This window comes from Oncorhynchus mykiss, chromosome 18 (assembly GCF_057628025.1).
Source record: "Oncorhynchus mykiss isolate SJ-2025 chromosome 18, ASM5762802v1, whole genome shotgun sequence".
NCBI lineage: Eukaryota > Metazoa > Chordata > Actinopteri > Salmoniformes > Salmonidae > Oncorhynchus > Oncorhynchus mykiss.
The window spans coordinates 23,103,766-23,120,942 of NC_143039.1; the positions used below are offsets into that span (position 1 = coordinate 23,103,766).

The 17,177-nt window shown below is 44.8% G+C and overlaps 1 pseudogene across 2 annotated transcripts; it reads left to right on the plus strand.

Moving 5' to 3' along the window:
- The first annotated feature begins 8,200 nt into the window (after nt 1-8,200).
- On the plus strand, nt 8,201-15,310 carry LOC110495448 (leucine-rich repeat-containing protein 3 pseudogene; annotated as a pseudogene). 2 transcript variants are annotated; one of them, XR_016488195.1, is made up of 2 exons: nt 8,201-8,652; nt 12,453-15,310. The product of XR_016488195.1 is annotated as a leucine-rich repeat-containing protein 3 pseudogene, transcript variant X1 (transcript). The 2 variants fall into 2 exon arrangements; XR_016488196.1 differs by lacking the exon at nt 8,201-8,652 and adding an exon at nt 8,940-9,060.
- Nucleotides 15,311-17,177: the final 1,867 nt, after the last annotated feature.

The window sequence follows — 17,177 nt, forward strand, 5'->3', positions numbered from 1 at the left end:
CTCATGTCCAACCTGACACCAGAGGACTACTAGAGGAGATAGACCAGGAGAGAGACCTCTGCACTGTACCTGGGGCTCTCTCTCTATGGGACATATCATTACTGCTGGAGTCAGGCAGCCAGTGAACTGCAGTAGGATACTCAAAGTCACCAAGTCTCTCTCTGTCCTCTCAGAGCTTAGCCAATCCACTGTACGGAAATTGAGAGTATTTATATAGATTTATAGATGCTAAAGAAACTATGACATTTTAAATGACGATACATTTATTTTCAGACTCAGGTGAGGTAGACAGATGCAGAGCTTGTAGATGATCATGATTCATGATTATGGGAGAGAAGTGGTATGTTGAGATTGTTTTTGACGCAGGTATCTTTTGATTGGCTTGTGAAATAATGAGAACCTTATGACTCTGTTCTTTCCCAGGGTGCAGTATGAAGCAATTCCATTACAGGCTACAGTCTGTGGTGTCCCCTCACAGTCAGTTGTCAAGGACAATATGAGTATAACTTTAAATAGAACGTCTTCTATTGTTTGTCACATCTATATGCATTACTCTCCTCAAAGACAAATAAAGGCTTTAGGAGTAAACCGTCAAGATAAAACTCCAACAACCGAGGACTGATTGGGCATACTGAAGAATTGTTGACTGCGCCTCACAGTAGTCTAAGGGCTCTGGAACGTCCATTTAAAGAGCGAGCCCATTTGATTAATATTGAATATAATATGATGATATCTCATGAGCACACCTTGTAGCTATTTTCCTTTCTGCAACAGCCTTCGTTGACAACAAACATTTGGTTTGTGTGTGTGTGTGTGTGTGTGTGTGTGTGAGAGAGAGAGAGAGAGGTGCAATATGCATGTTTGTATGCTTTCAGATGAGTACATTCTGACTGAAAGATTGTCAATGAAGCTTAATTAGAGGACATAAAAATGGGCCCTCCTATAGGGAGTGGGACCACTCTCTGTCTTTGTCTCATCACAGTCATGCTTGAAGAAGAAAACCCAAAGAGAGAAAGGCAGGAAAATCACTCCCTCTGTTCAACAGACTCCTTCCTGTAAATAGCTTACTGAGGAGGGAATGCAGGAAGAATACAGTAATCACCGGTGTATTGAAAACTAAATGGGTTGATCCCAGAAGAAAATTAGACTCTTTATTGTTCAAGCCTAACATCCACAGTCCTTCTATTGTTCTACCCTCGGTTTGCTCCAGCAGCCACTGTCAGACAGGGACTCTCTCCTTGTGCGAAAGCAGCACCAGTGGCAATTTTAGCATGTAAATCTAAAATCGGCAGATGCATGCCAGCAAAGCCACAACACATCACTAAACAATACATTAATTGCACTATAACTGTAACGGTCGTCGTTGTATGAAGGATCGGACCAAAGCGCAGCGTGGTAAGTGTTCATGATCTGTATTTAAACTGAACACTGAAACAAAATAACAAAGAGCAAAACGACAAAGAACAGTTCTGTCAGGTGCAGAAACACAAAACAGAAAATAACTATCCACAAAACACAGGTGGGAAAAGGCTGCCTAAGTATGGTTCACAATCAGAGACAACGATAGACAGCTGTCCCTGATTGAGAACCATACCCGGCCAAAGAAATACAAAACATAGAAAAATGAACATAGAATGCCCACCCAAATCACACCCTGACCAAACCAAAATAGAGACATAAAAAGCTCTCTAAGGTCAGGGCGTGACAATAACGGTGACAAATGGTGCCCACAAACTGTTAGAGCCTACATAAAGCTGTCCCAACAGCAGAGCTTTCTTTTCAGCACCATGGAGTGAATCCTTAGCACTGCTGACCTGGCTATCAGTGGAGTCTGGCAGTGAAACAGTTCATTCAACCACATTTACTGACTTTTTAAAACCATAGCTGATATGGCTGACTACCTGAAACAAATGTGGTTTCTAATGAATCCTTGTGGATTTGTTAAGTCAATAAGAACCGCATTGTCTTTCAATAATAATGAATGCCAACATGAGTTTTAACTTTTGAACCGTACACAAACATTAGGAAAGAGAGAGAGAGCGAGAGAGAGAGAGAGAGAGAGAGAGAGAGAGAGAGAGAGAAAATAAACCATGTTTGTATGTGGCTTTAACTCAATATTTTGTTAAAAACATTGCTTACAAAAGTATATGTGACATTAATTAATGTCAATGCTAAACAGGTGGTGCTCACCTGCCCTGAATGACAGGTCGCCACTGAGCAGCTCGACTGATCTGATGTGTGTTTCATATTTAAGGTGTGCTCCTTAGCTTCCTTTGGCCGTTATAGAGGGAGAGAGGAAGAGTGAGCGAGGGAGAGGTAGAGAGGGAGAGAATGGTTTCTAAACTGAATCTAAAGCAATCAAACAGAGGGCTGTGACACTCTCTCATGTCTTTTTAGCAGCCGTTATCAACCTCCCTCCCTCCCTCCCTCCTCTATTCTAGACTCTGTGGCTGAGGTATTATATTCCATCACATTAGATAGAATGTGAGAAATGGACAGAGGATTACCAAAGCTCAGGTAGCAAACTTTCCAAATTGAATCCCTCGTCACCTCTGCTTGAGGTGATATGAGTAAAACATGATAAGAAGTGGAGCGGCTTAAAGAGGATTACAGAGGCTATGGATAGGCATTGCGTTCCTTGATTCAACGTTTTTTGTTCCACAAGCATTGTACCAGGAGATAAGTCTAGTGCATAGGGACAAGTCTTAGAAGTCCTCAACAAGTTCTTAGTGGAGGCTGTTTCCAGCACTGCTTTAGGTTGGCATATCACAATGCCTATACGGTCAACATTTTCAGTCTCAGCACTATATTTTTAATACATTTCCATTTGATAATAGACTGTAAAATATCAGAACAGAGTTTGAACATTAAAAGAGCGTCTTTATGATAGTAAAAACACACTTACGACACAATCTATAATATCATGAGTGGGTCTCTTTCTCCCAAGTCATGGATTCTCATCAATATCCATCAGCCAAAGGGGCCAGCTGGGACAAAGGTGAAGTACGGTCTTTCTAAAGTAATCTAATCATTATTGATGTCTGGCATAATAACTCAACTCTACATGTTTAAAGAGCCAGCTTCCACCAAGTCTAATATCATTACAACCAGCCATAAATCTATCCAAACCCTTAAGGGGAAAAAAAGTTGAATCCGTTCAAATTCGCAGAAGAATTTTGATGCGGTTCCAAGGCCCTGTAATAGAATAAGACAGTCGGGTTCCAAGGCCCTGTAATAGAATAAGACAGTCGGGTTCCAAGGCCCTGTAATAGAATAAGACAGTCGGGTTCCAAGGCCCTGTAATAGAATAAGACAGTCGGGTTCCAAGGCCCTGTAATAGAATAAGACAGTCGGGTTCCAAGGCCCTGTAATAGAATAAGACAGTCGGGTTCCAAGGCCCTGTAATAGAATAAGACAGTCGGGTTCCAAGGCCCTGTAATAGAATAAGACAGTCGGGTTCCAAGGCCCTGTAATAGAATAAGACAGTCGGGTTCCAAGGCCCTGTAATAGAATAAGACAGTCGGGTTCCAAGGCCCTGTAATAGAATAAGACAGTCGGTTCCAAGGCCCTGTAATAGAATAAGACAGTCGGGTTCCAAGGCCCTGTAATAGAATAAGACAGTCGGGTTCCAAGGCCCTGTAATAGAATAAGACAGTCGGGTTCCAAGGCCCTGTAATAGAATAAGACAGTCGGGTTCCAAGGCCCTGTAATAGAATAAGACAGTCGGGTTCCAAGGCCCTGTAATAGAATAAGACAGTCGGGTTCCAAGGCCCTGTAATAGAATAAGACAGTCGGGTTCCAAGGCCCTGTAATAGAATAAGACAGTCGGGTTCCAAGGCCCTGTAATAGAATAAGACAGTCGGGTTCCAAGGCCCTGTAATAGAATAAGACAGTCGGGTTCCAAGGCCCTGTAATAGAATAAGACAGTCGGGTTCCAAGGCCCTGTAATAGAATAAGACAGTCGGGTTCCAAGGCCCTGTAATAGAATAAGACAGTCGGGTTCCAAGGCCCTGTAATAGAATAAGACAGTCGGGTTCCAAGGCCCTGTAATAGAATAAGACAGTCGGGTTCCAAGGCCCTGTAATAGAATAAGACAGTCGGGTTCCAAGGCCCTGTAATAGAATAAGACAGTCGGGTTCCAAGGCCCTGTAATAGAATAAGACAGTCGGGTTCCAAGGCCCTGTAATAGAATAAGACAGTCGGGTTCCAAGGCCCTGTAATAGAATAAGACAGTCGGGTTCCAAGGCCCTGTAATAGAATAAGACAGTCGGGTTCCAAGGCCCTGTAATAGAATAAGACAGTCGGGTTCCAAGGCCCTGTAATAGAATAAGACAGTCGGGTTCCAAGGCCCTGTAATAGAATAAGACAGTCGGGTTCCAAGGCCCTGTAATAGAATAAGACAGTCGGGTTCCAAGGCCCTGTAATAGAATAAGGGTCTGCCAATCTTGTTTAAATTGCAGAATCTCATGCCTTTTACATTTAGGTGCACATTTGACATTATTGGATATCTTGCCTTGTACATTTAGATTTCATTCCTCACCCTCCTCAACACTAAGGCTCCATTTAATTACAGATATGTAATCAGTTCCAGCTATGGTCATATGACATATCACCAACCAGATATGTGTGAGTGGCCTGGCCCCTGTGTGTGTGTGTGAGAGAGCGAGAGAGCGAGAGAGCGAGAGAGCGAGAGAGAAACGATTCTCTTCTTGTGAAGTAGAGGCGGACCAAAGCGCAGCGTGGTGGTTGTTCATTGTATTTTATTCACGACACTATACATGAACAAACTAACGAAAAAACAAGAAACGTGAGAACTCAAAACCTAATACAGCCTATCTGGTGAATACTACACAAAGACAGGAACAATCACCCACAAACACACAGTGAAACCCAGGCTACCTAAGTATGATTCTCAATCAGAGACAACTAATGACACCTGCCTCTGATTGAGAACCATACTAGGCCGAAAACATAGAACTGCCCCAAAACATAGAAAAACAAACATAGACTGCCCACCCAACTCACGCCCTGACCATACTAAATAAATGCAAAACAAAGGAAATAGAGGTCAGAACGTGACAGTACCCCCCCCCCAAAGGTGCGGACTCCGGCCGCAAAACCTTGACCTATAGGGGAGGGTCTGGGTGGGCGTCTGTCCGCGGTGGCGGCTCTGGCGCGGGACGCGGACCCCACTTCGCCATTGTCTTAGTCCGCCTTATTGTCCGCCTCCGTGGCTTACTCACCATGCCCACCCCTCTCAATGACCCCACTGGACAGAGGGGCTGCTTGGGACAGAGGGGCAGCTCGGGACAGAGGTGAAGCAGCTGCTCGGGACAGAGGGACAGCTGCTCGGGACAGAGGGACAGCTGCTCGGGACAGAGGGACAGCTGCTCGGGACAGAGGGGCAGCTGCTCGGGACGGAGGGGCAGCTGCTCCGGGCGGAGGGGCTCTAGCGGCCCCTGGCTGACTGGCGGCACTGGCGGCCCCTGGTTGACTGGCGGCACTGGCGGCCCCTGGCTGACTGGCGGCCCCTGGCTGACGGGCGGCACTGGCGGCCCCTGGTTGACTGGCGGCACTGGCGGCCCCTGGCTGACTGGCGGCACTGGCGGCCCCTGGCTGACTGGCGGCACTGGCGGCCCCTGGCTGACGGGCGGCACTGGCGGCTCCTGGCTGACGGGCGGCACTGGCGGCTCCTGGCTGACGGGCGGCATTGGCGGCTCCTGGCAGACGGGCGGCACTGGCGGCGCTGGGCAGACGGGCGGCACTGGCGGCGCTGGGCAGACGGGCGGCACTGGCGGCACTGGGCAGACGGGCGGCACTGGCGGCGCTGGGCAGACGGGCGGCGCTGGCGGCGCTGGGCAGACGGGCGGCGCTGGCGGCGCTGGGCAGACGGGCGGCGCTGGCGGCGCTGGGCAGACGGGCGGCGCTGGCGGCGCTGGGCAGACGGGCGGCGCTGGCAGCGTTGGGCAGACGGGCGGCGCTGGCGCTGGGCAGACGGGAAGCTCAGATGGCGCTGGGCGGACGGGAAGCTCCGGCAACGCTGGGCTGAGTAGCTCTCCTAGCGCCGAACAGGCGGGAGACTCCGGCAGAGGTGCCGGACAGGCGGGAGGCTCCGGCAGCGCTGGACAGGAGGAAGGCTCTGGACGGATGGGCCGGAGAGACAGCCTGGTACGGGGAGCTGCCACCGGAGGGCTGGGGTGTGGAGGTGGTGACGGATAGACCGGACCGTGCAGGCGCACTGGAGCTCTTGAGCACCGAGCCTGCCCAACCTTACCTGGTTGAATGCTCACGGTCGCCCTGCCAATGCGGCGTGGTGGAATAGCCCGCACTGGGCTATGCAGGCGAACCGGAGACACCGAGCGCAAGGCTGGTGCCATGTAAGCCGGCCCAAGGAGACGCACTGGGGACACGCGGAGCTGGAATATACCGCACCGGGCTATGCACCCGCACTGGAGACACCGTGCGCACCACTGCATAACACGGTGCCTGTCCGGTCTCTCTAGCCCCCCGGTAAGCACAGGGAGTCTGCCCAGGTCTCCTACCTGGCGTAGCCATACTCCCTGTTAGCCCCCCCCCCAATACATTTTTGGGGCTGCCTCTCGGGCTTCCTTCCGCGCCGCCGTGCCTGCTTCGCCAACTCCATTCTCTGATAACCTTCCGCGCACTGCTCCATCGAATCCCAGGCGGGCTCCGGCACTCTCCCTGGGTCGGCCGCCCACCTGTCGATCTCCTCCCAAGTAGTATACTCCATGCCATTGCTGTCCATAACGTCCTCCTTTCGCTGCTGCCTGTTAACACGCTGCTCGGTCCGAGTGTGGTGGGTGATTCTGTAACGATTCTCTTCTTGTGAAGTAGAGGCGGACCAAAGCGCAGCGTGGTGGTTGTTCATTGTATTTTATTCACGACACTATACATGAACAAACTAACGAAAAAACAAGAAACGTGAGAACTCAAAACCTAATACAGCCTATCTGGTGAATACTACACAAAGACAGGAACAATCACCCACAAACACACAGTGAAACCCAGGCTACCTAAGTATGATTCTCAATCAGAGACAACTAATGACACCTGCCTCTGATTGAGAACCATACTAGGCCGAAAACATAGAACTGCCCCAAAACATAGAAAAACAAACATAGACTGCCCACCCAACTCACGCCCTGACCATACTAAATAAATGCAAAACAAAGGAAATAGAGGTCAGAACGTGACAGAGAGAGAGAGAGAGAGAGAGAGAGAGAGAGAGAGAGAGAGAGAGAAAGAGAGAGAGAGAGAGAGAGAGAGTGTTGAGGGAGGGTACATTCTCAGATCCTCAGTCATTGTGGATGTGACACCCTGGGTGTGGAACCCTTCAGTCAGCGAGAATAACTAGTCTGGGATATGAGGGATGACACCTGGTGACACAGGGCACAAACAATCAGCTAGGGGTGAGAAAGCTGCAGTCCACAGTGGTAGCAGCCATAGTGCTGTAACTTAGTTTTGGTGGCTAAAGTAAGAGTTCATAGCAGTAGAAGTAAAGTACTTCTAGCCAATTGGAGTTTAACTTCTTTAATCTTGTTCTGAGGGCAGCTCTGCCTCGTGGGCAGAAACATTGATAATTGGTTGGCAGAACAAGACTAAGTAAAGACAACTTCACTGCCTGTAATGGCATTGGCATCTGTGTTGTGGTGATCCGTCTATAGAAGTAGGCTCTCAGAGGGAGAATGACAATATCAAAACCTGTCATTTCTGTTGATCTCGGTGAGACAGGTTCTATTATCTGCAACGATGAACTAGAACGGATGTTGACATTTGTTGATGGTTTCAATTGAATTGAGGAAATTGTGGCTTTCTAGACAGTCCTCTCATTTCAGTCCTCAAGATGGACAGCACTTGCAATCGCCTCCAGGAGGTGACTACTGAGTGATTTAGTTCAAGCAAACCCATATTTAACAGAGTGATGTGCTTGACATCTCCCTATGGTTGAATGTCTATAAAGACTTCACGTTGAAAGTCCTCAGATTCATTGGATATTTCTGAATGGGGTGGCTCTAAGCAATGCATTCCATATACACTGAGTGTACAAATAATTAGGAACACCTTCCTAATATTGAGTTGAACCTCCTTTTGCCCTCAGAACAGACTCAATTGGTAAGGGAATGGACTCTACAAGGTGTCGAAAGCATTCAACTAGGATGCTGGCCCATGTTGACTCCAGTGGTTCCCACAGTTGTGTCACATTTTCAAAAGCATTCAAAAATATTGCAGGGATGATTTATGATGAACTGGGAGAGACACCTCAATATAACGCAAAGAAAGCAAGTGGATGAGGTCCCGAATGGATCCAAACTGTCCAATAGGTGCGCGCGCAAACTGAACGAGGTTCAGAAGTCTTGAGGCAACCGGTACACATATACAGTGTAGAGTAGAGGAAATGCAACTTTATAGTCCCTTTTATTATGACAGCAACAAGTGGAGGCGGTGCGCTGGCGAGGTGAGTTATACCTACTGCGCTCATTCTATGTTCGGTCACTCTCCACTCATGTTCGGTCCCTCTCTCTACTCGATACTGATTCGTTTGTTGGTTTGCATTTAACTTTACGTCGATGGAGCAACCGTATAGCTGGACCATACTCTCATTCTGAAAACAAATCGGGAGAAAAAGACAAGGTAAGTAGTGCTATAGACAGTTGATTTATAAAAGGTCGATATTATTTATAAAAGGTGGATATTATTGAAGATTAGTATTTTTAGATATTTTTATACGTATTTTTTAGGTCATTCAAAAGTACATTCCTATTACTTTTTAGACTACAGAAATCATCAATTGAGTTGGATGGGAAATTAAGCTCGCAAATTAACCATTTCATTGTTCGTGTGCATGTAACAATAACACCTGAAATAAATTATACTACCTTCGGTTCTTCATCATCATCACCACCACCACCTTAATGATGACCATTAGACTATATTAACAGTGACACTAATAAAATAGTGCCTCTACCATGCATGTGACGATTCAGAATGAAAAATTAGAACGTACTTTCTCCACCTGAATGACCTCTTGCATTCTGAAAAGTGAGTCGCCTTCTAAAAACTGCATATGTTTTGCTGCTTGCGGACCCCTGGTAGCCTAATTGTACCTATGGAAGTACTGTATGTCATGAGAAGGATAAATCTAACATGTAGGTTTCTGTGTCGCCCTGGGTTACAGAGACAAAGCCCTCTGTCCGCGGGTGATCATAGGCTATATACTGTTTAATTGTTTGTTTTCAGTCGGACATGTGGACTAACTGGCTAAATCAAGCTGTGGTGTCTAGCTAATAATGTGGTGGTAGATCTGTGAGGGTTCATGGACTTCAAACAGGCAGACAGAGAGCAGGACATGTTGGCTGAATGCTATGGTTTCCCTTGAGCTTGTTGTGAGGTTATAGACCACCTTTGACATGAATGAATGCTGCGCAAACATTTGGAGAATGCAAAAAGTCACTGTCTCAGGAATGTTGTCAGCAAATATTAATCACATAAAAGGGAATGTTGAGTCACAGTTTCTGTTTGGTCTATGTTGAAGTGTTCAATAGAAAACAAATCACAGGGAAAAATTCCTCAATGATTTCAATTATTCTGGGAACGTTCCTCAAGAGTTTTACAGTAGGCTTGCTGCTGTGAATCTCCATGGTCCGGAATTGGGAGTAACCATCTGGAACTATCAGAGCAATCTATTATTACTAGGGTAATGTATCTTTTCTATTTATACTGTCAGGGCAAAGGACTGGAGATACTCTCTTTGCGGTCAGCACTGTAAGAAATAGGAGAACAGGCGCACACCATGCAGTACAGTATCAATCAAATTCAAAAAGACCACATTGTCGTGTAGTTATTTTTTAGCTTAGGAAAATTGGTGCTCAAATTGGATAAACAATGTTTCCCCCTTATGCATTATCAATACCTATTTTTAACAGATCAAAATAGTTTTTGTTTTGCAGAGTGTCATTGATGACGGATTTCTTTTAAAGGATGCTTTTTCAATGTACTGTTTTTCAAAGCCTTTGTGCATCAAGAAATCAATAGATATGATTTCTACCAGATGGAATTACTGAAGATATAAGCACTGGCTTGTCTCACAACTACAGCTCAAACACTGGCTTGTCTCACTACTACATCTCAAACACTGGCTTCTCTCACTACTACATCTCAAACACTGGCTTGTCTAACTACTACATCTCAAACACTGACTTGTCTCACTACTACATCTCACTACTACATCTCAAACACTGGCTTCTCTCACTACTACATCTCAAACACTGACTTGTCTCACTACTACATCTCACTACTACATCTCAAACACTGGCTTCTCTCACTACTGCATCTCAAACACTGACTTGTCTCACTACTACATCTCAAACACTGACTTGTCTCACTACTACATCTCAAACACTGGCTTCTCTCACTACTACATCTCAAACACTGGCTTGTCTCACTACTACATCTCACAACTACATCTCAAACACTGACTTGTCTCACTACTACATCTCAAACACTGGCTTCTCTCACTACTACATCTCAAACACTGACTTGTCTCACTACTACATCTCAAACACTGACTTGTCTCACTACTACATCTCAAACACTGACTTGTCTCACTACTACATCTCACTACTACATCTCACTACTACATCTCAAACACTGGCTTCTCTCACTACTACATCTCAAGCACTGACTTGTCTCACTACTACATCTCAAACACTGGCTTGTCTCACAACTACATCTCAAACACTGACTTGTCTCACTACTACAGCTCAAACACTGGCTTGTCTCACTACTACATCTCACTACTACATCTCAAACACTGGCTTGTCTCACTACTACATCTCAAACACAGGCTTGTCTCACTACTACATCTCAAACACTGACTTGTCTCACTACTACATCTCAAACACTGACTTGTCTCACTACTACATCTCAAACACTGGCTTGTCTCACTACTACATCTCAAACACTGGCTTGTCTCACTACTACATCTCACTACTACATCTCAAACACTGGCTTGTCTCACTACTACATCTCAAACACTGACTTGTCTCACTACTACATCTCAAACACTGACTTGTCTCACTACTACATCTCAAACACTGACTTGTCTCACTACTACATCTCACTACTACATCTCAAACACTGGCTTCTCTCACTACTACATCTCAAACACTGACTTGTCTCACTACTACATCTCACTACTACATCTCAAACACTGGCTTCTCTCACTACTACATCTCAAGCACTGACTTGTCTCACTACTACATCTCAAACACTGGCTTGTCTCACAACTACATCTCAAACACTGGCGTGTCTCACTACTACATCTCAAACACTGACTTGTCTCCCTACTACATCTCAAACACTGGCTTTTCTCACTACTAGATCTCAAACACTGGCTTGTCTCACAACTACATCTCAAACACTGGCTTGTCTCACTACTACATCTCACTACTACATCTCAAACACTGGCTTCTCTCACTACTACATCTCAAACACTGACTTGTCTCACTACTACATCTCAAACACTGACTTGTCTCACTACTACATCTCAAACACTGACTTGTCTCCCTACTACATCTCAAACACTGGCTTCTCTCACTACTACATCTCAAACACTGGCTTGTCTCACAACTACATCTCAAACACTGGCTTGTCTCACTACTACATCTCACTACTACATCTCAAACACTGGCTTCTCTCACTACTACATCTCAAACACTGACTTGTCTCACTACTACATCTCAAACACTGACTTGTCTCACTACTACATCTCAAACACTGACTTGTCTCACTACTACATCTCACTACTACATCTCAAACACTGGCTTCTCTCACTACTACATCTCAAGCACTGACTTGTCTCACTACTACATCTCAAACACTGGCTTGTCTCACAACTACATCTCAAACACTGGCTTGTCTCACTACTACATCTCAAACACTGACTTGTCTCACTACTACATCTCAAACACTGGCTTGTCTCCCTACTACATCTCAAACACTGACTTGTCTCACTACTACATCTCAAACACTGGCTTGTCTCACAACTACATCTCAAACACTGGCTTGTCTCACTACTACATCTCAAACACTGACTTGTCTCACTACTACATCTCAAACACTGACTTGTCTCACTACTACAACTCAAACATGCTTTGTAATGTTCATCTACCCAGAACCTCACAGACTTCAAATCAAATCAAATCAAATCAAATTTTATTTGTCACATACACATGGTTAGCAGATGTTAATGCGAGTGTAGCGAAATGCTGACTTACAACATAAACAATTTTCCACTAAATGGATCATTAAAGAAATAGCCATGGCCTGTTTCTCTCTTTTATTCTCTCCTTTAATCTCTCTCTCTCTCTCTATCTCTCTCTCTCTCTCTCTCTCTCTCTCTCTCTCTCTCTCTCTCTCTCTCTCTATTTCAGATCCCTTGCCTTCAGAGGACTGAGTGATAGGCTGTCCTGAAACTTGTGCTACAGTATGTCTTTATCGAAATGATATGCCCACTCCTTTCCTCTTCTGTCTAGTTGGAACCCATCTTTTGTATTCCTCCGGACTGTCCTTGGTCAAACTACAGTCACTGCACTAGTCTCCAATGGATGGATATGGGGATGAAGATAGAGGCTTATTAATCTGGTACAGGATCAAATTAAATGTATATGAGTAGCTGCTATGTACCATCAATAATCATTGAAACCTGCTCTGGAACCGCAGGGATAGTCAGGTCTTTTACCGGCTGGGCTAATGGGGCCTCCTCAACCACGTTGGCAAGCCCTGTCCCCTTCTTCTTTCTGTGTCTCCACTTCCCCCGTGAGGACGTTGTGTCTCGTGGCGGCCCTCATGGTTGTCATGGTGACACCGTGCCCCAAGAGCTGCCACTGCTCGGAGAGGAACGGCATGGTGGTGCAGTGCGTCTCCCGGAGCCTTGACCAGATCCCCCCGGACCTACCGGAAGACACCGTCACCCTCCTGCTCTCGTCCAACCGGATCAGCCACATCCCCAACCAGGCCTTCAAGGACCTCCGCCGCCTCAAGGAGCTGGACCTGTCGCATAACCACATCGAGAGTATCGACGCAGGCGCCTTCCTGGGGGTCTCCGAGGGACTCCGCTCCCTGGACCTCTCCAACAACCAGCTCCGCAGCGTCCCCAAGGAGGCCTTCACCAAGCTGAGTGCCCGTATAAGACTCTCCAACAACCCCTGGCACTGCGAGTGTGCCCTCCAGGAGGTACTGAGGGAGCTGAGGCTGGATCCTGAGACGGTCAACGAGGTGAGCTGCCACACCTCTGTCCAGGACGAGTACGCCGGCCGGCCCGTCATTCAGGTCCTGGACTCTGGCATCAACTTCTGTAACTTCCACCACAAGACCACCGACGTGGCCATGTTCGTGACCATGTTCTGCTGGTTCGCCATGGTGATCGCCTACGTCATCTACTACGTCAGGCACAACCAGGAGGATGCGAGGAGACACATGGAGTACCTCAAGTCTCTACCCAGCTCCTCCCAGACCAGCAAGGACTTTGACACAGCCAGTACTGTGCTCTAGCAGTGGTGTATGTGTGGTGGCAGTGACAGCGATGGGGGTTCTTACATGTCCATGGGATAGTTCACACAGTGGCAAACTTGCAAGGTGTATGTAACTATTTTGAATGTGAAGACGGGCCTCTGGACGAGCCACTGGACTGGACCTGCCCGTCTGCACGTGCCTGACCAGCTCGCAGTGGGCCTCGGGTTCGTCAGTGCAATCAACGTGAACCTTTTTGTGTCGACTGTTTATGAAGTCATGGGTCAATACCTTTTGAGATTTCTGACTCAATTCCGACCTACTTTTTTGTCGACTGTTTTTATTGTATTTATTTTTCATTGGAAAGGAACATGACCTCTACTTCTCATCGTCATATGTTTTCCCAACAGTAGGATTTCATGAGAAAGATATTGTATAAGTCTCTGTGAGTGTCTCCATATTGATTTGGTTGTTGTGATTGGTTGGTTGCAGTGCTATACAGTACTATTGATCTAGTCATTATGATTGGCTGTTACACTGGACTGAATGTTCATCTTGTGTCTTCAAGTGCCTAGAAACAGTAAACAGTAACTCAACCAAGGCACTGTGAAAGCAAATGTCGAACTACAAAATCCCTTAAAAGCTAGAATCCTTACCCACTGGGCACAGATGTCATTTCAATGTCTAGTTTTGATCTAATTTTGGTTGAGTTGTCAACTAACGTCAATTCGATGTGAAATCAACAAAACATTTCACCATGTCATTGAAAAAAATAGGACATTCCCTTACGTTGATGACTTTTTTCAAATCTAATCCGTTTCCCACATTGATTCAACATCATCACATAGATTTAGGATTTTAAAGGACGGTGGAAACAACGTTGATTCAATCCATTTTTGCCCAGTGGGAGTTGTTAGATCCATTTTTTGACTTATAAATGAATGATACATACCCATTGCTTCTTAAAGAATATAATGTATAAATGCCTCGTGAGCTTAGTTCAACTGTCGTACCCAATCAGAACCCCAGATATGTGCTTTTTTTGCTTCAATGTTTGCAAACAAGGTAAATGTAAACAAATACTGTATAGCTTTAAAACATGGTTAAAACGGTCATTTGTTTGATTATGTCCATAGCTATGTCTATGCATTTGACAGTGGTTACATTTCTCCAGGCTTTTCACTAAACAGAGGGGCACCACATTGTTATTGTTTTAGCTGAAGATTCTAGCTTTAATATGTCATGTTAAATATTTTAGTTGTTGTCAAGGGTGTTATGAATCATTTACCATTACTCATTTTGGCAATCAATGTGATGCCACTTTCAGGACATAAATCTTTAAATACTCATATCGGATTTAGTTCCCAAACTGTCAAACACCCTTCTACAGACTTTGATCGATGCTAATGTTGCGTCCGAAAGTCTATGATGACCAACAGTTGGAAGTAGTCTATACTTCCTCAGTAGTGTATCCGTTCTGTATTGTTTTGTCTCTATTGGTTTGTATGTTTTGTCCCTTTAATGGTATGGGATGTAGTTTATGTTTAGGAGAGAGGAACTGATGAAAGGAAAGTGAGAAAAGGAGACTTTCTATTGTTTTATTGAGACTTATGTTGAAACGGAGAAACGTTGACCATGAAATCTGTCTTTGTCTGTCGTGTAGCCCCAGGGATATGTCTTGATCTTGTTGCACTCGTCTCTGTTTCTAATTATTCTTAGCAAAATGGTTGTGAATCAAGCGTTGTCATTTTTATATCTGAAATAAAAAGGGCTCTAACTACTAGTAATCCTGTTTTGTTTCAGTCAGAAACAGAAAGGTAGTCGTTTCTGAATACCTTGACTTTTTACTTTGCATATGGAAGAGAATTCCTACACTTCCTTTTTATGACTGAATTCATGATGAGGTTGTCCAATCTTCTTTCTCTCTTTCCGAGGACATGGTTGAGTGCACTTTAGTGTGGTGTGTGGTTTTTATTGGTCTCATCTCTCTCTCTCTCTCTCTCTCTCTCTCTCTCTCTCTATTCTCTGTCTCTCTCTCATCTCATATGTACTGTGTCTGATTGAGCTCTTACGCTTGTATTATATTCCTCTCTGCAACTGCAGTTTGTGCTGCTACTTTGCCTTCTCCCGTTTCAGAGAAATCATGTTATTATTCATAAGGTCTGTACCCCAAATGGCATCCTATACCCGACATAGTGCACTACTTTTGACCAGAGCCATAGGTCACTATATAGGGGATAGGGTGCCATTTTGGAGGCTGTGAAGGTATTCTAGGAAACAAGTGTGGTTTTAAAAATGAGATGTGGTGGAATGCCTCAAAAGGAAATCTCACTACTCTGACCCTATCTGACCTGCAGAGGCTAAACTCAAATCTGAAGTATGGCTTTATAATGAGATTTCCTATTTATTCCCACAGAACATACATCATTATGAATTATACAGCACATGCTGAACATGGAATACATTTTTCCCCCATTTATTATAGGAGCAAGACATGGAACAAAGAATGACTCAAACCCAAAATAGGTTAATCCTCTCACTGATGCAATCCAAATCTGGACTAAATCTCACCCAACAAATGTTGTTTATTGGTTTTACCCCAACAGTATATAAAGGTCAAATGTATATCTGGTATAATCATAATAGTATAATTAAATTCACTAGTGTACAAGACGTATGTTGAGGCATCGCTATTTATTGATCAATGATGTGCCTTTTCACCAACATTCACTGATGTGACCTAAGTTATATTATAAACTGGGCAGTTTGAGTCCTGAATGCTGATTGGCTGACAGCCATGGTATATCCGAGTTGCGTCATGCCTAAGAATAGCCCTTAGCTGTGGTATATTGGCCATATACCACACCCCCTTATTGCTTAACTATAAATCTTGAGAGGATTCTCACCATCATATTGTATAACCGACTAGTTGTAGCCCAACAGTACAGAACCTTCAAACTGAGTTATGTATAACTTGTTTACTATTATCACTAAATGCACTAGAGAATACACAAAACATTTACAGCAAATCCTGTATGTTGAGGGACAATAATTTATTGATCAACAATGTGACATTTTACCAACATGATTGCTCTTGTCCCATCTTTGATATTCTATGTATATCTGAGCCGGTGTAAATCTCAGTTGGATTTCTATGTGAGAGATTTGACTGCAGACTCTTTGTGTTTCCCTGAATGAGAGTAGCGTTACCTAGAAAAGACATACTATTTATGGATGGAGTCATAGATGTGGAATTGGAGTGCGTGCGCAGTAGGAAGCCTCCGCAGAGCGTCCCAAATGGGACCCTATTCCCTACATAGTGCACTACTTTTGACCAGAGCCCTATGGCTCATTAGTTTATCATGTCAAACTCAGTGGCCTGGTGTCTGGTGCTTCCTAAGGGAAAGTATAACATGCCGAGTAATAGAAATATCAATAGATGGAGAGAAATTAAAGATTACCCTACATCAAGATTCATTGTGGTTCAGTGAATTGGCGTAAATGACTCTGGCCAAAGCAATATAGACGTTTGTATTAATCATTTGGGGCATTTTAATCAATATTTGGTTTACATTTGACTTATCTGCATAATGTGGGATTTTAGCTGTCTATGACTCAATGCAGAGTAGTAATTTATATTACTTACA